This window comes from Trachymyrmex cornetzi, unplaced genomic scaffold (assembly GCF_001594075.2).
Source record: "Trachymyrmex cornetzi isolate Tcor2-1 unplaced genomic scaffold, Tcor1.1 scaffold95, whole genome shotgun sequence".
Classification (NCBI taxonomy): Eukaryota; Metazoa; Arthropoda; class Insecta; order Hymenoptera; family Formicidae; genus Trachymyrmex; species Trachymyrmex cornetzi.
Genome location: NW_017300300.1, coordinates 215,280 through 223,586, shown reverse-complemented (window position 1 = coordinate 223,586; position 8,307 = coordinate 215,280). Strand labels below are relative to the sequence as shown.

Sequence of the window (8,307 nt, the reverse complement as noted above, 5' to 3'; positions counted from 1 at the left end):
AGTGTTTGAGGGGGCATTTCACCATTTTCATTTCGATTACATCATTTTTCGTATTATTCGCCCGGTTCGAGGTGGCCGGTCCATTCAAAAGAAAAACATACAGACGTGATCTGGCCGTATCAACCTCCTTTTATTATCTGGAGGCGGGAGCCATTAAGTAAAGAAGAAGAAGAAGACCATTTTGACACACGTGACACGGATCGCGCAGTCTATTCTCTATGTTTTTGGAGATTAGATATTATAAAGTATAATTAAAAGAAATACCAAGTATAACAAGATCGCGGCATTATTTCCTTTTTTTAGTACTTTTATATAAACCAAATAACAAACTCAACTTCACTATTGAGCACATCCGACACAATAAATGTGATAATAGTTGCTTTCCATTTACACACAAGTGAAACTGAGTCTGAACGTCTGAAGTGAGCTGAGTATTTTATACTCAGATTAATGACGTCACTACTTGCTTACTTTGGTAAAAAGTTATCACATGTCAACACAGGTTCATAACCTCACTTTGAACTTTGAAGTGAGTTTACGAGACTCACTAAAGCACGACGGTCTCGATCTTGTGCAGATTATGGGTAAAAACTCAGTTGAATCTCACTTGTCAGAATGCAAAAGGAACGTACATTCAACTGAGTTATGACGTCACAAGTGAGAATTATTTGAGAATCGGCGTAAATGGAAAGCAGCTAATATATGATAAAATAGGTTGGAAACACGCGCATGCGCATTGCGAAAGTACATGAATTGTGGAAGTGAGAAACGATCGTCTGCACCATGATGTTTGCTGCAGCTTTTAATTGTCGTTAGCAATATAGTAGTATTATATATATGAGTTTTTTTTTCTTTTCCTTCTAGAGAATTTCAAGACGAACAATTCGATGTGGTTATTTTGTTTTTCCATAATTTAAACAGAAGTTTAACTAAACGTTTACAAAATAAAATAAATTATTAAATATTAAAAAATTCATATCTAGGAAACTAATAGAGATAAAAATCCAAAAAAATAACCGAATACGTATTTTAATCTGAGGAATATATTAAAAAATCAGTAAAAAATCGATAGGGATCGGTGACAAAGACTGTCCGATTTGGAATGCGTGGAATGTCCCATATATGTATACATATGTATGTATGTATGTGTGTGTGTGTGTGTGTGTGTGTGTGTGTGTGTGTGCGCGCGCGCGCGCGCGCGCGCGCGTGGGCATGTGTACACACGCGCGCGCGCGCACTGTCTGTCAAAAGTGTGGAAATTATATTTAATATTTCGAAAACTAAACATTCTTGAGAAAAATGTTTCAAACAAAAGTTGTAGGGTTTAAAAAATTTATTTAGGTCTAGTCTACAATCAGTCGTGAGACGTCGTATGTCGTGCGCATGCGTATAACCTTGATTTTTCGTGTCCATATCGATTACCGGGCTTTATTTGGATTGGTCAGATCCTATCTTACGACTAACGACATTTGAGAAGCGTCAACCGACTTAACTGTAGACGAGGCTTTACTGATCACATTGGTTTGACCTTGAATGGCGCCGCCAAGATAAGATCAAGGTCACATCAATTTTCTTAAATGACAGCTCTCTCTTTTCAAAATACTATAATAAAATTATTTTCTATTAAGTATTTATCGAGTTCTAAGGCTTGAAAGTTACACTACCGTCGGCGTTAGTATTACGCAAGTGTCTGATCGACGGCGAAAACCTCTTGAATATTGTTCAGAATCATGTTCTGGATAACATTTGTTAAGATCAAGGCCATTGGAGATTATCCCTCTTATTTTAATTTTTGCACTAAAAATTTATTTTTACGTAAAAATTAAAATAAGAGGTATAACCTCCATTGGTCTTGATTTTGAAATGTTATCCAGAACATGATCCTGAACGACAATTAACAGGCTTTAGCCATCGGTCGGACACCTTGCGTAATGCTAATGCCGGCGTTACTGTAACTTTCATGCCTTATAACTCGAAAAATACTTCATGAAAAATTATTTTATTACAGTGTTTTGGAAAGCTCTCGAGGTGCGCTACAAGAATATGCAATGAAAAATAGTGAGTTCCATTTAAAAAATTCAACTTCATATAACCTTGCAGACTCCATCAGGTCAACCTCTTATCATCAGTTAGGTAGATTTTTTGAAGTCCTACAACTTTGCTCTTATATATTTTTCACTAGAGTTGATCATTTTCGAAATATTTTAGCGTTTCTAAACTTTTTGAAGACCCTGTATATGTACGTATGTACAGGGTGTTACAGATATATACTAGGCAGTACGACGGATTGCGCGACAAACTTTGCATAGCGTGGTTTAATAGACAATAACAGTGACTTTATAACATAAACTTTATAATATAAATAATAAAACTTTGTAGTATAAACTTTATAATGTATAAAGTCATTGTCTATTAAACCACGCTTGGCCATGCAAAGTTTGCCGCGCAACCCGTCGTACTGCCTAGTATGTATCTGTAACACCCTGTATATGTACCCTGTATATGTACGTGTATGTACATATATAAAACTTATATATTTTTTAGATATTTCGAGGTCCGAAGGTATATTTTTCATACATACACACATGCACGTACGCGCGTTCGCGTGTATACAGGGTGAGGGAAAAATACCCTCGAATCCCTAAATATCTAAAAAAAAATATTAAGTTTTATAGAAAACTGTTTCAGATAAAAGTTTTAAGGCTTAAAAAGTTTAATTTGACCTTAGGTGTTGTCATCAAGGTCAGGCCAAAGTCATATTGATTTTTGTTAAATGAAATTATTTTAAACACAATTTTTCATTACACATTCTTATAACTTATCTTGAGAGTTCTTTAAAACACTGTAACAAAATATTTCTTCATTAAATAATTTTCGAGTTGGCTTGAAAGTTACAGTGCCACCGGCGTTAGCATTGCTCAAAGTGTTCGACCGACGACTAAAACCTCTTAAGGGCCTCTTTCACTAACCTCGATTAACGCTAATCGATGGTTAACTCAATGACCACGATTGCCAACGTGAGAACTAAACACAGAAGAGAGAGGAGACATTCTGATACATTAAATTGTTGGTATTTCTGCATGTTAATCGTCAATTAATGTAATAACCAGAAATTAATGAAGGAGGTCCTAAATGTTGTTCAGGATCATGACCTGAATAATATTTGTGAAGAACAAGATCATTGAAGGTTGTTCCTCTTATTTTCATTTTTGCATTAAAAATCCATTTTTACCTAAAAATGTAAATAAAAGAAACAACCTGCAATGGCTTTTTTCAGAAATGCTTACTTTTCAAGATATTTAAGGGATCCGGAACTTTTTGTACACCGTGTGTGTGTGTGTGTGTGTGTGTGTAAAAGATATTCCATTTTAAATAAAGCGTTAAGGAGTCATGCTTAGTTAGGAACTTAAAAAAAAAAAATCGATTTTTTGGTTTTTGACATTTTCTGTAAATATAACATTTGGAAAATATTCTCTGAAAGTTAATCCAATTAAGACTGACGGAGTTATAGACGTTCAAAGTATACTCTGCTCGACTGTTAGGAGCAGATCTAGTGCGGCAGTCGAAACAAAGACCGTTCCTTTCTAACTGTTTTTACGAGTCTTGTGTTTTGGAGGCTACAACTTTTTTTGAAAATGTACTATATAGGCCTGGAATAGATGACTCTATGTAAATTAAGAAATGAATATTTTATTTAAGTATATATTTTTAAAGTCTTGTAATTTTTGCAAAAAAGTTCCCAAAAATCACACATTTTTTTTCCTGACTGAGCATGACCCCCTAAGATTTCTTGAAAACTATAGTAGACACGAAAAAATGTTTCAAACAAAAGTTATATGGTTCGGAGGGGGACATAAGAAGATACCATTGATTTAATCCTGGATGGATGGCGTCATTATAATCAAGGTCACATTGAATTTTTTAAATGAAACCCTCCCAACTTCATTTTCATTACATATTCTCGTGACTTACCTCAATAGTTTTTCAAAATACTATAAAAAATAATACAATTTTTCGAAGGCTTGAAAGTTATGATACTATCGGCATTAGCTAGGGTTACCAATCGTACTCTTTTCGAGGTCGGAAAGCAGCGTACTCTTGTATTTCACTTATTGTACTTGTTTTTGAGAAATGAGACAACATTTAAAAAATTATTATTTAATAATCAAATTTGTTATTTTATAAAAAGTTTTGTTTGACTTGTACTGAAGCTGTGTTTGCTTTGGGCAGTATGTAGTATATAAATGTTTATTTATATATTATATAGAAGTTTAATTTGTTTTATAAAGGTTTTGTTAAAGATTTGGTTATATATATACATATATTTATTAAAAAAACTTATAAGATGCAAAATACGTTGAATATGCGAATCAATTTTATATTCTCAATTCTATTGTCGTTAACATAAAAAATTCTGATTACGCTGCACTAGTCAACAAAATTAAGGGATCACTTGTTGTTCCACCCTGCAAAAATAGGCGAATTTCGAGATAGAATAACTTCATAAAAAATTATCGTATCGAGATTTTTAAAAAAGCATTTTAAAGTTTGAAATCTCTACTTTTCAAACCTGTACTTTAAAAAACTGTATTACTCATATTTCATAAAGTTACACAAACATAAATGAAGATGCATCAGATCTCCAAATTTTTTACGAAAGAGTGACGCTAAATTTAGCCCATTTTTGGGTACTCGAATTTTTAACTGAATCATACGCCAAAGTACTCTATATGAAGGGACATTAATTTCATAAAAGTTTTAACTTGAGCCTAGCCACCAATTCAGAAAAAATTTTGAGATCTGATGCATCTTCATTTATGTTTGTGCAATTTTATGATATGAGTAATACGGTTTTTTAAAGTACAGGTTTGAAAAGTAGAGATTTCAAGCTTTAAAATGCTTTTTTAAAAATCTCGATACGATGATTTTTGACAAAGTTAATCTATCTCGAAATTTACCTATTTTTACAAGGTGGAACAACTGATCCTTTAATTTTGTTGAGTAGTGTATATAAGTAAAATATGAAAACATATTTATTTGTAACTTTATGAAGAATGAATAGAGGTTGTCAATAAAAATTAAGAATGTCATTTTATGTACATGTATTTTAATACTGCATTTAAAACAAAAGACTTCTTCTTCTTCATTTTTATCTTTTTTTCTTTCTTTTTTTTTTAGAAAGTATACTCTTTTTGTCAATGTACTCTTTTCGTACGACCGAGAGTTGGTAACCTTAGCATTACCCAAAGGTCTGACCGACGGCTAAAATTATGTAAAAATGAAGATAAGAGGAATAATCCCCAATGATCTTAAACTTGAGAAATGCTATCCAGTTTATAATCTTGAAAATTTAAAAGGTTTTAGCCGTCGGTCGGACACCTTGGGTAATGCTAATGTCGGTATTATACAAAAACAGATCGATTTTTATTGAAAGGACATATAATTTTCTTAACTTTAACTCCCTAAGCGGAGATGCCAATCCCTAAAAAATTTCAAATAAAAAGGGGTATCAAAATACATCATTAGAAAGATATTTCAATTCCCTACGATCCTATGTTTGATTTTTTGAATTTGATTAATTCATTTAGGAAATACAGGGTGTTAAATAAAAAAACAAACAAATCTTCATATCTTCAAATTTTTTTTCTGTTTTTTTTATGTATGGAACCAATCCATTAATTAATTTTAATCTAAAGACATACTATCGTATAAGTTAGTGTATTAAATGTTTGAAATATTGACTTTATCATATCAAGATCAAATAAAAATTTTTTAAATTGGAACACCCTATTTTTTAATCCAAAGTCTAATAAAGCTGATGTAAAGAGCTTTTCAAAACACTATGATAAAGTCATTTTTCATTAAGTACTTTTCAAGTTGTGAAGCTCGAAAGTACCGTCGTATTATCAAAGGTGCCCGAATAGTTAAAACCTCTTAAATGTTGTTCAAGATCTTGATTTTGACATCATATGTCAAACTCAAAACTATTGGAGGTTGTTCTTCTCATTTTCATTTTCACACTAAAAACTCGTAACTCTCGAAAAATACTTAATGAAAAATGACTTTATCATAGTGTTTTGAAATTATCTTGACACTAGCTATAAGATTTTGAAATCAAAAACAGTATTAAAGAAAAATTGATATACAATTGTATACATAAATCGACCATAACCTGATCTTGGCGACGCACAAGGTCAGACTAATAAAATCAGTAAATAGATTTTACTTATTTACTGAACTTTTGTTTGAAATATTTCTTCCAGAAACGTCATCCTTCTGAATGAATCCGAGAATCCGATCTTTTTTGAACATTCTATATACAGGGTATCCGTCCATAAATGTTCCGAATAAATATTTCGCAACTGGTTGAAGTTACAAGAAAGTTTAATAAGAGAAAGTACGACTCCGAGTTAGTTACAAAGTGCACGTAAAAATTTTTTTCTACTCTTGGCTTTTTCGAGTTATGTAAATTAACATAGTTTTTTTAAATGGATACCTATAATTTTTTTGCATATTTGTATAATAGAGAGCATTTGCAATCAAAATCATATGTAGTAAAAAAATTGCTACTATGCATCGTTTACGAGATAATCGACATCTTAAGCATTGAATCTTAAAAAGTTGATTTCCATATTACAATTTGAAAAACAAGATTCAGACTAATATTTTGAATTCTGTTATTTTAAACAGGATCACTGATCTTCAATTCGTCAAAATACGTGACTGCTTGTTTTGTAAATAAAGTATTTGTCTAGCAGTATGAAATTCAGTGCAGTATCTGTTAGTCAGTCAGTCAGTCGTCTTTTTAATGAATACATATCATATTGTAGATTACGAAAATAATGATATTAACAATTAGTGAAAAGTGTGATATGCTCGAGATGTGACATTTATAATATGCGTAATGAAAATAAAGCTCGGCTACTTTATCAACAAAAGTATCCAGAACGAAGGATACCAAACGATCGTACATTTCGGCGAGTTGAACATCAATTACGTCGAACAGGATTACTAATAAGACAACGTCGTACAATAAGAATAGACGAAGAGAAAGAGATAAGTGTGCTGTTAAGTTTTATTAAAAACAAACGTACATCCATAAGAATAATAGCACGTAATTTAGAAGTATCAAGAAGTTACGTGCACGCTGTATTAAAGAAATCCAAATTTAAACCGTTTCGTAATAATTTAGTACAAGTTTTACATGAAGGAGATGCAGATCGCCGATTAATGTTCTGCTATATTAAAAACATTATCTACGCAACTGTACCTGAAAATGAAGAAAATTTACGACATAAAATAACTAAAACTGTTGAAGGCATTACAGTAGAAATGCTATAGTCAACAATGAGAAATATTATAAAACGCGTTGTATTGAACATGATGATCAAAATTTCGAGCAATTTATAAGTTAATAAATGTTCCATAAAAAACATTGTTCATTTTTTTCTTCTTCGGTCTCTCTTTGACATTTCAAACCACATTTAAAATTACTTAGAATCCAATTTACTACTTTGATACTTAAGATGTCGATTATCCCATAAACGATGTATAATAGCAATTTTTTACTACATATAATTTTGATTGCAAATGCTTCCTACTACACAAATATGCAAAAAAAATTATAGGTATCTATTTAAAAAAACTATTACTACGTTTACACGGCACGCTTTATACCGAAGTTATAATATCGATGTTATGAAACTGGCCAATCACAATCATTTCATTCTTCAAAGGAATGACTGTGATTGGCCAGTTTCATAACATCGGTGTTATAACTTCGGCTTAAAGCGTGTCGTGTAACAGAGATCTATGTTAACCTACATAACTCGAAAAAGCCAAGAGTAGAAAAAAAGTTTTTACGTGCACTTTGTAGCTAACTCGGAGTCGTACAAATTTCTCTTATTAAACTTTCTTATAACTTCAACCAGTTGCGTAATATTTGCTCGGACATTTATGAACGGACATCCTATATAGGATGATTTATTTTAATCTTAACAAATATCTTTGATAAGGGGCTTAGAGCAATAGCCAGTTTTTAGTTGCTAATTTTAATAAATCTTAAATTAATTTAATTTGTCATTATTATTTTTCGAACATTGAAAATGACCTAGTGTAAGGTCGAAACGTCTATCATGTAATTTAAGATTTATTATTATTAGGTGTTAAATTTAATTCCTATCGTTTTTTCGTCTCGAAAATCGATTTGTTTCGAAGGGAAGATGAATGAATACCTTAATCAAAATAATTTCCTCCATTTTCTACTACTTTTTCCCATCTCTCCGGCAACAGGGCAATTCCACGATG

General features: G+C 31.7%; 1 protein-coding gene and 1 long non-coding RNA gene across 2 annotated transcripts in view; one reads left to right on the top strand and one right to left on the bottom strand.

Annotated features, from left to right (window-relative positions):
• The window catches only part of LOC108769808 (uncharacterized), a 36,753-nt gene that overhangs the window by 6,413 nt on the left and 22,033 nt on the right, over positions 1–8,307 (bottom strand). The window lies entirely within an intron of this gene.
• The window catches only part of LOC108769809 (uncharacterized), a 19,907-nt gene continuing 12,416 nt past the window's right edge, over positions 817–8,307 (top strand). The window contains exon 1 of the long non-coding RNA XR_001940560.1: positions 817–826. This is a non-coding gene — a long non-coding RNA (uncharacterized LOC108769809). The remainder of the gene's footprint in view (positions 827–8,307) is intronic.